The 12,524-nt window shown below is 43.1% G+C and overlaps 1 protein-coding gene across 2 annotated transcripts in view; it reads left to right on the top strand.

The window, feature by feature from the left end:
• Nucleotides 1–12,524, top strand: part of FRMD4B (FERM domain containing 4B) — a 197,186-nt gene that overhangs the window by 40,099 nt on the left and 144,563 nt on the right. Inside the window, exon 2 of one of the 2 annotated variants that reach the window (XM_024100169.3) lies at nt 10,514–10,650. The exons of the other annotated variant lie outside the window; for it this stretch is intronic. The gene's annotated coding sequence lies outside the window, so the exon portion shown is untranslated. The remainder of the gene's footprint in view (nt 1–10,513; nt 10,651–12,524) is intronic. 2 annotated transcript variants of the gene reach the window in all.

The raw sequence follows: 12,524 nt of genomic DNA, 5'->3' as shown, positions 1-12,524 counted from the left end.
GGAATGGACTTGGATAAGTCACTTAACCTTTCTGGAAAACAGCGGTAATTATTGATCTACCTTTCAGGAGGGTTGTGAGGAGTAGTTTAAAAAATGCTTTGAAAATTAAATTCGCTAAGTGCCATCATGTTGTTGAGTCATCCATAAAACGAGTGTCAAAAAGCTCATTATTTTTAATTAATTTTTTTTTTTTTAATTTTCATTTGGAAAAAATATTCTGTGCAACTGCATGAAAGATTTCACCTCGGTGCCTGTGGTATTGAACATCGCTACAAACTTTGTGCTGTATGCAAAGTGCTGACAAAATCTTACATCTAGTTCCCATAGCCTAAACACTCAGGTGCTGTAAATCTGGATCTCCAAGCATTAAATAAATGCACACACAAATCGCTGGTTCTGAAAAACGAATAGCTTCCCTCCCGACCCCCTTACATGTGATAAAGATGCATCTGGCAGGGAGGAAGGCAGGCTGGTTATTTGCTAGCAGTCTCTTGATAAAGTAGAGTAAAAATTAGATTTAACAACAGAAAATAGAGGAGCTCCTTCATCCCCTAGCGTAGCTCATCTCATCTTAGCGGGAAAAGAATTTCATTTCTAACTATGGATCTGTGGCGCTTTCAGCATCCTGGAAACTCTTGTATTCTCCATTGGCCTCGAGGGGATTGTAGAACTGATTCCTTATAGACTGTCTTGTTTATCTTTCTGTCTGTCCAGGCAAGTATTTTATCATGTTCTCCCTGCTGGTATCTGAGTGCTGAGCTGCCAGGCCAGTGACTTGTAACTTCAGCAGAAGTTTCAGTTTTAAGGTCAGCGGGACCTTTGATGTTTGTATCTTGAGAACAAATGCCAAAAGGGTTTGAATTTTGGAGCTGTGCCCACAGAGTGGAGCTAAATAATGGTACGAGGAGTAGGGCTGCTTGGAAGAACAGAGGGTCTGGCAGGATGCAGCATTAATCTGCCAAGTTGTCATGCCAGGTAAGGGCCTTGTCATGCTGTCATTTAATTTAATGGCAAAGCTCCCATTGATCTCAATGGTATAGGATTAGATCCTAAGTGAGTATAACTTTTTGTTTAACAATTCCAGTTTTCTCCCCTTTTAGCAAGTCCAAGTATAGTATAAATTATTTTGGTGCCTGTTACGGCTGAGCTCTCTAGAAGCAGGCAGATAACATTTTAAGTCGAATCACTGAAACTAGAGTAGAATAATTTATACTCTTAGAAAGAGGAGTTCTGAAGTCAAATGAGGCGGGTGATGCGAATTTATGTGGCTGCTTTGTCCCCTCAGATCCTCTGTTTCCAAATGTTTGCGAAATTATGAAGCACTGCTCCATGCTAGTCATCTGAAAGGTAAAATCCAATTATTAGGCAGAAATTAAATGGGCCAGAGGAAAATTATTTACTAAAATATTTTGGTGCAATTAGTATGCAATGAGAATGACAAAATGAGCACTGAACACTGGATTACTGCAGAAAATAAAATGGGAAAAAAATTCTTATAAATAGCATACTGTTAAACTTGTTGGGAAGCAGCGTTGCCTAGCAGGCGCAGCACTGGCCTGGGATCTGGGAAACCTAGATTTTAATCCCAGCTCGGTCACTGGCCTGCTGGAAGAATATGGGCAAGACACTTCCCCTCTTTATGCCTCAGTTAATGATACTTACCTCTTTTGTAAAATGCTTTGAGATCTGCTTATGAAAAACAAACTAAGTATTATTGTGTTATTATTTTGTAACCGGGATTTCTTTCCAGTTTGGCTTGGCACACAAACTTTGTTTCCAAAATACATACACATTTATCCGGAGGAGAAACTCATCCCTATTCATACAAGGGATGATATCTGCCTTTGACACTTGCTTAGCTCAAATATGAATCTGCTTCAAGAGGAACAGCAGGTGGGTGGTCTTCAAACCCCTTTGAATGATGTGGTTTCTGAACGCTTGGATACCAAGAGCAGTTGCTTTTGAAACAGATCATGAGATGATGCTCTGTAATGTCAGTGTTTAAATGAGTAGCCCAAGGTGTATCCGGTAAGTGGGTTATGAAGTTGTCAAATGACTTAATTTGGAAAAAAAAAAACCCCTGTTTTTAAAAGGAGTATCTCATGGGTGCATACACAGCTCCTATTGATTTCAGCAAGAATTGAGTGGGGACGTATACAAAGAGCCCGGATTCTGATCTCTGCTAGGCTGGGGTAGATGGTGGTGATGCTCTGATTTGTGCCAGTGTAACTGGGATCAGAATTTAGCTCAGTATATTTAAGTTTGTACAGTGTTGTCGGGCAGATTTCAGAACACTGGGATCGCCAGACTGGATCAAACCAGCAGTCCTTCTTATCTGTTTCTGACAGTGGCTAGTAACAGATCCTTCAGGAAGGAGATGTAAGAATCCATGTAATGCACATGTAATGGGGTCTATTGGACGTTTAAGGAGGAATTCTCACAGTATGTTTATGCTACAATTAAAAACCCACCGTTGGCCCATGCCAATGACTTGGGCTCTTGGGTTGAGGGGCTGTTGAATTGCAGTGTACATGTTCGGGCTGGTTTCTAAAATCTTTGTTTCTCTGTGCATTTGCGGGGACTCTGACACTCAGCTGCTTTCCCCAGACCTGAAGAAGAGCTCTGTGTAGCTTGAGAGTTTCTCCTATTCCACCAACAGAAGTTGGTCCAATAGGAGATATTGCCCAGTCTCTCTCAGCACTCTGTAAAATAATTTTCACTGTGTTTCCCTTGTAGACCATTAGGCCTGGATCCCCAGGCAGACCCCAGCACCAACACAGAGCTCATTGCAGGATTATACATGTCAAGACCAGAAGGGTAATCTAGTCTGACTTCCTGAGTAACACAGGCCATAGCATTTTACTCAGTAATTCCTGCATCAAGTAGGGTGGCCAGGTGTCTGGTTTTCCAGTCAAAAATCTACTGACCAGACACCCGAAGTCCTGTTACCAGAGGCAGGGAGGCACCGAGTCATCACCCGTGCCAGCTCCTACTCAGTCGGGGCCGCTTCCTACCTGCATGGGGCGGCTGCAGCTCCCAGCCCCTGCTCTGCAGGCGAGTCCCTCCTGACCCACACAGGGAGGGAGGGGAAGAGCAGCGAGTGATGGGGGAGGGGGAAAGAGGAGTAAATGGGGGTGGAGCCTCAGGAGGAAGGGGTGGGGCCTCAGGGGAAGAGGCAGGGCAGCGGTCAGGCCTGGGAGAAGGGATGGGGCAGGGCAGGACCTCAGGAGGAAGAGCAGGACAGAGGCTTGGGGGAAGAGGCGGGGCAGGGGAAGTTCCAGCACTCCTGCTGGAGTATCTGGTTTTTATATATTACAAAGTTGGCAACCCTAACCAAGATACTATCAACAAGGCTGAACGCTATTTTGTATTTGTTTTGCTCAATTTGTACATGACCAAAGTGCCACCCCTCAGCTGTAACTGCCGTGATAGCACACAAAACCTTGTCAGTTGACGGATGGTACTTCAGTGGATGCTTGAGGCCTAATGCTGTGCTGACTTGCATCCTGGGCCATGGGAACTAACCCAGTAGGATTGCACAGAGCCTAAGCCCACAGAGAACTTGACCCATAAAATATACTATGTACAAATTCTTTATAACTGTGTGTGTGTGAGAGAGAGCAGGTTGAACTGGTTGAACATTACAGAGCAATAAACTAATTGAAATAAATGAGAAAAGCTGGATGCCTGGTTAAATAGACTGTGCCCCATGTTTCCTTCTTACATGAAAAGACACTGGAAGAGAACAAGGCCATTGAAAAGCCTCCTGGTGCTCAGAGAGTGCCACTGTTGGACTGTATTCCTCCCACAATGTGGCAGGGTCATGGCTGTGCCCTGAAAAAGGAGGGGAGCGTGGGCATCTCTGGTCAGATGCACAGAGGGCATCTCTCCTTGTGCTGTGCCGCCTCCTCAGAGATGGCTGCATGCCCAGCTCTATAGCCGTGTTGCCACTGACTCCAGGGCGGTGACTGTGCTCTGTGATCCCTGCATATGGGAGGAGTAACGAACGCAGCATCAAGTTGTCATGCGCCTTTAGAACCCATGTCGAGAAAACTAAAGCCAAGGTTAGCACGCAAAACAACGTTCTCCGCAAGTTGGCTATACCAAAGTGGGGTGCAGGCCCTTTCGCTCCATGAGCACCAGGACTTTGCTGTTCCTCTGCTGAATACCCTTATACAGTGGGGGCACGATCCCCTTGCGTGCTAGACCCTCTACTAAAGACCTCCTGCTGCTGTATTACAGGATGCGTTAAGCCTACCCACATCAACAGCCTTTGCACCTTCGCAGGTGTTGCTCTTCCTGATGTCCACCGGGAAGTTGCTAGTAGAGTCAAGCAATGCACAGATCCAAGACATCCGCTATATGATCGAACACCGATGCTAAGTTGACTGAAGTCGCAACAAAGTTTTCTTTCCACCAGTAAACCCCTCACACTGGCACAACCAAACCCTTGTCAGTTTGGGTGGCAAGCAAGAGTAGAGAATGACCCGATAGCCTGTGCTCTCCAGCTCCCAACAGTCGAGTGCCTACCACCCGGTGATCAGCCCTGGCCTATATGGTGTAGCCGTAATCGACTCCGCACTGGAGTTGGCTGGTCTACGCACAAGAAGATCAAGTGGGGCTACGTCACTTATGACTGTGGCAGGGAGCCTCAAAACCTGAAGCATCCCTACAATGCCAGCTGCTTGAGTGCAAGTTATCTTCCAGTGAGCTGGAAAATTGGAGTCCTCTCACTGAAACCACCTGAGGAGAGCCCACGGGGGGAGTTCAGTATTGTTTTAAGAAGCTAGAAGTGAAACTTGGAGCTAGCAGATAAGTTAGTGTCCCAAATCTTTTTATTTATTAGGTTAATTTAGTGCCAGATTTATAGCCTTGGAGACTGAAATCATCGGTTTGAGAAACAACAAGGAGTCTGGTGGCACCTTAAAGACTAACAGATTTATTTGGGCATAAGCTTTCGTGAGTTAAAACCTCACTTCTTCGGATGCATCTCTGAATGTGTGTCCACATATGACAGAACAAGAGCTTTTTCTATGACTTCACGACTCGTGTAGTGCTGTACATCTGTGCCGTGCCTGATGAGCAAAACACCATTTGGCAAGCGTATAACACTGTTCTGTGTTGACAGTATGGTGATAACTCAGTAGGAATACAGTTTTCTCCTGCTGAGTTAATGTGTCCGGCAGGCTGAAGACCAAATCCTATCATATATTTTTAAACAAAAACTTTTCCAAGAAATTGCGTTTAGTCATTTGGTCAGATCCTCGTTGACTTCAATGGGGCTAAGCAGATTCACACCAGCTCGGGATCTAGCCTCTTACTGGAACATGGGACAGTATATTGTATTGTCAACTCTTGTAATTAACAGATCTGAGATAGACATGGGAAACTGGCTCAATATAACCGCTCTTGGAAGCCCCACTAGCAGGTCTATTTAGAAATTTCTTCACCTTCTTTGCTCTTCTGGTGAGAATAAGGGAATTTTCCCCATGGGATAGATTTAATAACCTGGAAAATTGCTAGTACATTTGTGAATCTTGCACTAATGAATTATCTTGTAATTAGTTATCATGCAATGTATAGAATGTTAGTTTTTTCTGTACCCTACCACAGGCCTTTGGATATTAAAATGTACAGAGCAAGAAAGATCAGAAGATTTTTTATTTTTTTTTAAATGAAGGGAAAATTGTATCTCACTCTTATATTTTATAACGGCTTGAAGAGGTTTTGCTCAGACATCCCAGAACAGTTCACCTTCAAGCAGAGGGGAGGCCTGGAAAATCCCATCCCCCATAAGTGAAACTTTAGGGAAATTGTGGATGGCCAGAAGCAGGGCCTTGTCACTGCATTAGTCCAGTTTTACACGGCTGTCACTTCACTGAAATCAATGGAGATGCAGAAGGGTAAAGTTGGAGTAACTAGGAATGAATCTGGCCCAACAGATTATAACAGAAATGCTTTGATAATCACTATCTGTGATTAGTATTTCTTCTCTCGCCTAACTCGGTGAGAATTTTGCTATTGATTTTGGCGGGAGAAGGATTGGACTTTATTCTTGTAACATTCCACTGTTGTCCTTGTTTGTAGTACTCTTTCCTCTTGTCCAGCTTTTATCCATGACTAGCGGTGCTCATTGCTTGCTTATTTTTGTGGTATTCTTTTAAAACTCAAACACATTGAAAATTCTATACAGGCTAATTGCAACTCCAATGACTGGAGTTAAAAATTAAGCTCTGAAATTGGGCTGTCTATATTCTGACTATTAAGTGAAATGATCTTTATTTAATTCAAAATGGCTTTCTTTTTCCAATATATTTTTATACAAGTGAAAATCCATATGCAAGCAGAGCTAAAATAATAGGAAATCCTGAATTGTGTCTGAACATTTTTCATTCAACCCATGCGTATGAGAAGCCGCAGGATCTCAAAAACAATGACCTCATGTAATACTGTGCCTGATGAGTTCTTCAATGTAGTTTAATTGCTTGAGGCTAACCTTGTAACAGGGTAGAATGTGACATTCAATCTACTTCTTTCTGCGATTTAAGGGGCACGGAGTTCAAATATTTATTTGTGAAGTAAAAATAAGTTTACCAACGTTGTAAATATCAATTTATTGTAAGTGCCTCAATGTGCCAGCGGATTTTTTTTAACACTAAAAAGCTGGAAAAATAATGGTGATGCATGTTAACAGTGAAAATGACTGAGGAATGAAGCTGAGAATCCTAATACGTTTTGCATGGTTAGTAGATTGCATCTTTGTAATGATATGAGTGTATAGAGGTGAATCAGACTTTAAACTTGAGGGAAATATTTTGAAAACAGCAAGGGTGGTAAATTACCCCGGGGGTCAAATTGAAGAATTTTTAGACTTAAGATGATTTGTGATCTATTAAAGGAAAGAATACCTTGAACACCCTATATTTTCTTTAATATTTCCATGGCAATGGCCTTCTTTACAAAATCTGTTTAGACCTTGATCCTGAAATCAGACAGCAGTGTAAGCAAGCCACCGAGGGCGCACTGAGCCCCGTTGCCGTCAGTGAGGCTGTGCATTGATTCAGTGATCTGTCCATGTGGATCCGATTGCAGAACAGAGTGCATCTAGTACTGCAGGCATCCAGAAGTGAGAATAGGCCATAAAATATGAAAAGCGAGACCTATCTATTTTACAAAATAATGGATTTAAATATAGCACCACATCAAAATGATAGCTATGTAGTCCCTTCTGGTCTGTGAGTCATTTTTTACTGCACCCCAGATTGCAATGACTTTGGCTGTAATAGAACTGAGTGTTGCCAGTCACAGAGAAAGACCTACCAAGGCATAATTAAATTAGTGTAGGTCTGTTGAAGTCAATGGAGCTACTTTGAGTTGTACCAGCTGAAGATCTGTTGCTCGGACTCTAAGGGGCCTAATCCAAAGCCCAATGAAGTCAATAGAAAGACTCCAAATTACTTAAGTAGGCTTTCGTTCAGCACTTTAGTTTCTTATATATACTGTACACTGCCACAAAGGATACCCCCGACTACATTTTTTTGCATCTGGAAACTTCCCCACCTCTCCTGATCTGCTTAACTGTCGATAAAAGTGAATCGTTTCTGCCAAAGGCTATTAAAATCTGGTGAGAATTGATCAAGGGAATAGGTATTAAGTAAATCTCATAGGCGCACGAGCGATTATTGCCAGATTTCACAATTTCTGACCAGCGCTCTCAGGTTGTTTCTACACCGCAATCCCAGGTGATTGCACTCAGTAGATGCACCCACACTAACACAGCTAAAAATAGCACTTGGGGGTGTACAAGGACCACAAGGTCTTGTGTTGCTGAAGCTTGTTCTGCAGTATCTATACTTCTGTTTTTAGCCATAATAGCGGGTGTAAAATTAGCTCAGATACATCTACCCGAGTGAGCTTCACATCTTGGTTTGCAGCTCAGGCATCCCTCCGAATGCTACTCTTAACATTTCATGACAGGTAGATGATTTGGGAGTAGGGGTGGAGTGAGGTGAACGAATGGACCCCTACCTTTTTTAGTTGTTGTTTGATCATTTTGCCCGACTGGAGTCGGGAAACAAGAGCATGGTTTATCTTCTGTTTAGGAGCCAGCATTTATTCTCCTCAGTTGAGCTGATGATTACCCGATTTTGTCCCCATGGTGGTGAATAGAGATATAGATGAATACTTTGTGATGATCACCAAGTACAGATATTTTTATGACCAAATTTTCCACACGTGGCCAAATATTGGCCACGCTAATGTGAAGGGAATGCATTTGAATGAGGGGGAATAGGAATTTGTGTATGCACATGGGATGTCCCGTGCTGCAGCTGCTGAACTTAGGGGAAAAGGGAACTGGAGATGCTGAATTCCTTGTGTGAAGGTCTCAGTATTGTCAAGATGAGGACATAGGCATCTGTTTGCATGTAGAGTAATTGCATGCACAAAAAAGTGGACACCATAGTTTGTGTCTGAGATCCAAATTTTTAGCCCTACTCTGTGTTTCTCCACTCATATCTTTTCAAAAAATATTGCCAAGCCCTTTAAGAACTAACTGTTGAAGCACACATGCAAGATTTATAGGTGAAGAAGCTAGCACAGTTTTTGCTTGCCCACTTTTATACACTGAACTGATTGTCCATGGAGAAGTGTTCATGCTCCCATTCCATGTTTGAAAACAGTCACTTGTTCGAGCAAACTCAGCTATTCAGTTTGTATGAACACCTGAATGCAGATTTTTGCACATGCAAAATTGGTGCAGGTTCACTTCGGTGGGTGTAGTCAGTTTTGTGTACAAAAACCGGTACACAAAAATGGAGGCCTCTAATGACTAATCAGTGTTGGGCTGCTTGATTGCAAAATACTCTGAACAGTGAAAGCTGGTTTTTTGTACAGTCTGCCCTCTAGCGTACAGATGGCTGCCTTCAATAAAATAACACATGGAGAAAAGGAAATGAAAATGTAATGGTCTTAGATTATACCCTCTTAAAACATTTTGACCAGTAGGTGTGCTTTAATCCATTTTAAACTGCATTATAATTAATACTAGGTCTTCATCTCAAAAGACAGTGTCATTTGCTTACAATAAACTCTGTTAGAACGAAATTCCATTTATAGTGAAGAAGCATGAAAGTCTCCATCGTTTCAGTGTACAAATTGATTCATTTGGAATTTATTCTGGCACCTTATCCTGCTCTCATTAAAGGAGAGGGCAAAACGCTCATTGACTTAACTTCATACCCTCCTGCTAAGGGTAAAATCCTCCTCTGAGATCTTGATTATAAACACAGGGGAATCGTAGGTTCAGTTTAAAAGTAAAATACTCCAGAGAAGCAGGGGTGGATCTTGAGTCCGACATTCTGCTCCTCCGAAATGTGCCACTGCGTGGTTTGGCGATGGCCCTCCACGCACATCTTAGAGGACAACTTTGCCCTGTAAGGTTCTCCTCCTGCAAAGAGATTTGCCATCTTAGACACTTTTGCCCACTTGGAGCCCCAGGGAAGTCATTGAAGAATGAGATGCTACTGTTTGAGCTAAAGGATCAGATCCACTAACTTGAACTCCATGGGACTCGGCGTAAAAACGTCTTTTGCAGGATTAGGCTGTAGTCTATTTTTTTGGTGGGCCAGTTGTTCCTGTCTCTGTAGAGTAGATCTGGCCTGAGAGCTTAACATGTAAGAGTCATGACAGCTCCTGGCCAAAAAACCCTACCCCAAGCAGAGATTTCCGTAACTGGAGAGGAGCCAGAGATGCTAAGATATCTTACTAGGAAATTTACTGTTGCTACTGTTAGAGTTGCTTTTGATTGTAAAAGAAAACAGGCATTACAAAACCCTGAGGTAGAGATACTTGAATGTGGGAAGGGGACATGAGCAATGTAGTGGCACTATGGAGGGTAGCAACTTGGAAAGTCTGATGCATGGGTAGCGGTTTCAAGTGTGTCTTGGTGCTGTCGGCCTTTTGAAGAACAGTACACTAGAAATTGGGTTGTGTCCTGGTTTAAGGAACTGCTTGTCAAGTGCCTCTTTACCCATCCTCTTCTCTTTTCACAACCAGTGTTACTAAATTTAGGGAGGACATGTTTCTGTAAGGGATCTGCTTAGTTTTGACTTCTGTAATTAGCTAACATGTACATTTCTGTTCCACTTCATGCATTAATCTAATGGAAGAAAGAATTATGCATAGGTGAAGTTAAAAGACATTAAGCGAGTCTGCCTTTGCATCTCCAATGAACTGAAACATGCAGCCTTAGAAAATGTTGGGCCGTAGAGCACTCGGAGACGTTAACAGGGAGCAATGCCACAGGTTCATTTGTGTACAAATATCTTAGCAGTAACGCTTGTTGTTTTGTATACCAATCTAATTTGTAGCACATAGCTGGTTATTGCCAGTCGCAGATGGGGAGGGTTGTTCTGGAGAATTTCAGGAATGAATTGAAAACAGCACATTGGGAGGATGGATGAGGTTTTTTTTTCCCTGAAGAAAAATTGATATTTTGTCTTCTTTGCTGTAGCGCTTCATGAAGGATCTGGCTAGAGCAGAAGAAAGAATGAAAGACTTAGAAGGATGCAATCAGTACATAGTAATGGAAAACTGAAGGATATTGCAGAGAGGATTAAATAGAGACGGAAGGCTGTCCCTGAGCTAAAGGTAGGAACCAATACAAAATCTTCACCTTGTAAAGTCCGGTGGTGTCATGTCAGTGATGCGATCACCAATGAAAAATAAGGTTATTAAGCTAGAGATTCAAGTGAAGTTCTGAAAATCTAATAGCCCAAGGCAGGCATTTCGTATTAGTCAGTCATTTGGGTGAGTCAGTGATGCAGGATCCTTCTAGGAGCGCATGGTGAAGTGGGTGACCACGTTCCCTGGATTCCAGTAATGCTTGTCGTAATAAGGCAGCTGTTGGTGAAATGCAGCAAAGCACAAACGGGTGTAATGATGCTACACACAGCAAGGGTTGGTGTGATTTCTTGCTGTGTAAAGTGTTTACGCATGCATGATATGCTTCTCTGTGCACTCGGAAGATGGTGGATTAATTCTCATTAGGGGGAAATGTGGAAAATCGACCTAGTGAGTCTTTAAGTTTGCAAACAATTGCACCGTAGTCCCAGTGAAATCAAGAGGCCAGGATTGGGGCCAGGGGCTGCTTACTGTGTTCTGTGACACACAAAATATATTGAGTTTGTGCTGAGACCAGCCTCTCTCTCAGTACAGTTATGTAGTGTTGAAATCCTAGTGATCTGTTATCTTGTTGTTCTGGGCTTATGTGCATTAAATCAGATATGCAACAAAGAGCATCAATTCACTCTGCCTCCCCCCAAACACACACATGGGAATTTATGTAGATTTTAAAGATGCAGAACAAAACATAGCAAATTATTCTCATAGATCAAATGAGAGCCTGTACAAAATGTGCTCATAAATGCAGGAAATTCTCTTTCCTCCCGTATGAAGACAGGAGACTGTAGTTAGTAATTTACTACAAAGTGATGCTGTTTTTCTTAGTCATTCTGTATTCTCTCCAGGTAGGTATATTGTGTTCATTATTGGAAAGGCGCCATGATATCAGATGAGGGAAGAGTATTTAGGTAAGGAAAGTGGGTGTGGTTTGGGGGGGACTCCAGCCTACTGACTTTGGACCTATCTCCGTAGTTGAAAGAGGAAGACGTGCGCATACCTAAAATGCAAATAAAAGAGCCAGAAGAGAAAAATCAGAGTTTAGAGAGGTTGAACTATCTGACTTCTGTGGTCCTACAGGAATTATGAAATTCTAGTCTCTATTTGGTTCTTGCACTTCTAATGAGCGAGTTCCCGTACCCTTCGAAAATTTTGGGTGCGGTTCTTGGGTCCCACCAAGCTACATTTTCCAGAGGGCTGAGGAGGGAGCAAAAATGGATGAAAAATGCCTGATCCTGGGGGTAACAAGGGCTGAGCAAACGTCCCCTGGCAGCTGTCCTGCTGCCTTCAGATCACTGAAGCATAAGGTGCTTTTCCGCTCCTCGTGCTCCAGGAATTTCCCTACTCAAGGGGGAGCCCCTCAGTTACTCACTGGGGGCAGCTTTCTGGCACCTTTAGGTCATGTGAGTGATGAAGGGCTGCCGCACTGGGGGAAAACGATCTGTCCCATTGTCTCCTCTTGCAAGCTTCCAGCCAGGATAGCTTTCCTCCCCAAGTGAAGAAAATCTTCTTAAACTTCAGAAGTCGCTGCAGACATTGAGAGGCAATGCAAAGTAGAGACCAGGAGGGCAGTGACCCTACACCCCATGTGTGAACACAGGACGTCACTCTGTGAAGATAAAGTCAGACAATTGTTTCCACGAAGGGACACGTACATCTATACCAAATAATATCTGCAGTGCGGGTTCTCCTTTGCCCTGGTCTACACTGGGGAGGATCAATCTAAGTTACGCAACTTCAGCTACGTGAATAACATAGCTGAAGTCGACGTACTTAGATCGACTTACCATGGTGTCTTCACCGCGGTGAGTCAACTGCTGCCGCTCCCCCGTCGACTCTGCCTG

The sequence above is a fragment of the Chrysemys picta genome, chromosome 7, assembly GCF_011386835.1.
Source record: "Chrysemys picta bellii isolate R12L10 chromosome 7, ASM1138683v2, whole genome shotgun sequence".
Classification (NCBI taxonomy): Eukaryota; Metazoa; Chordata; order Testudines; family Emydidae; genus Chrysemys; species Chrysemys picta.
This window is presented reverse-complemented; position numbering and strand designations above follow the sequence as displayed.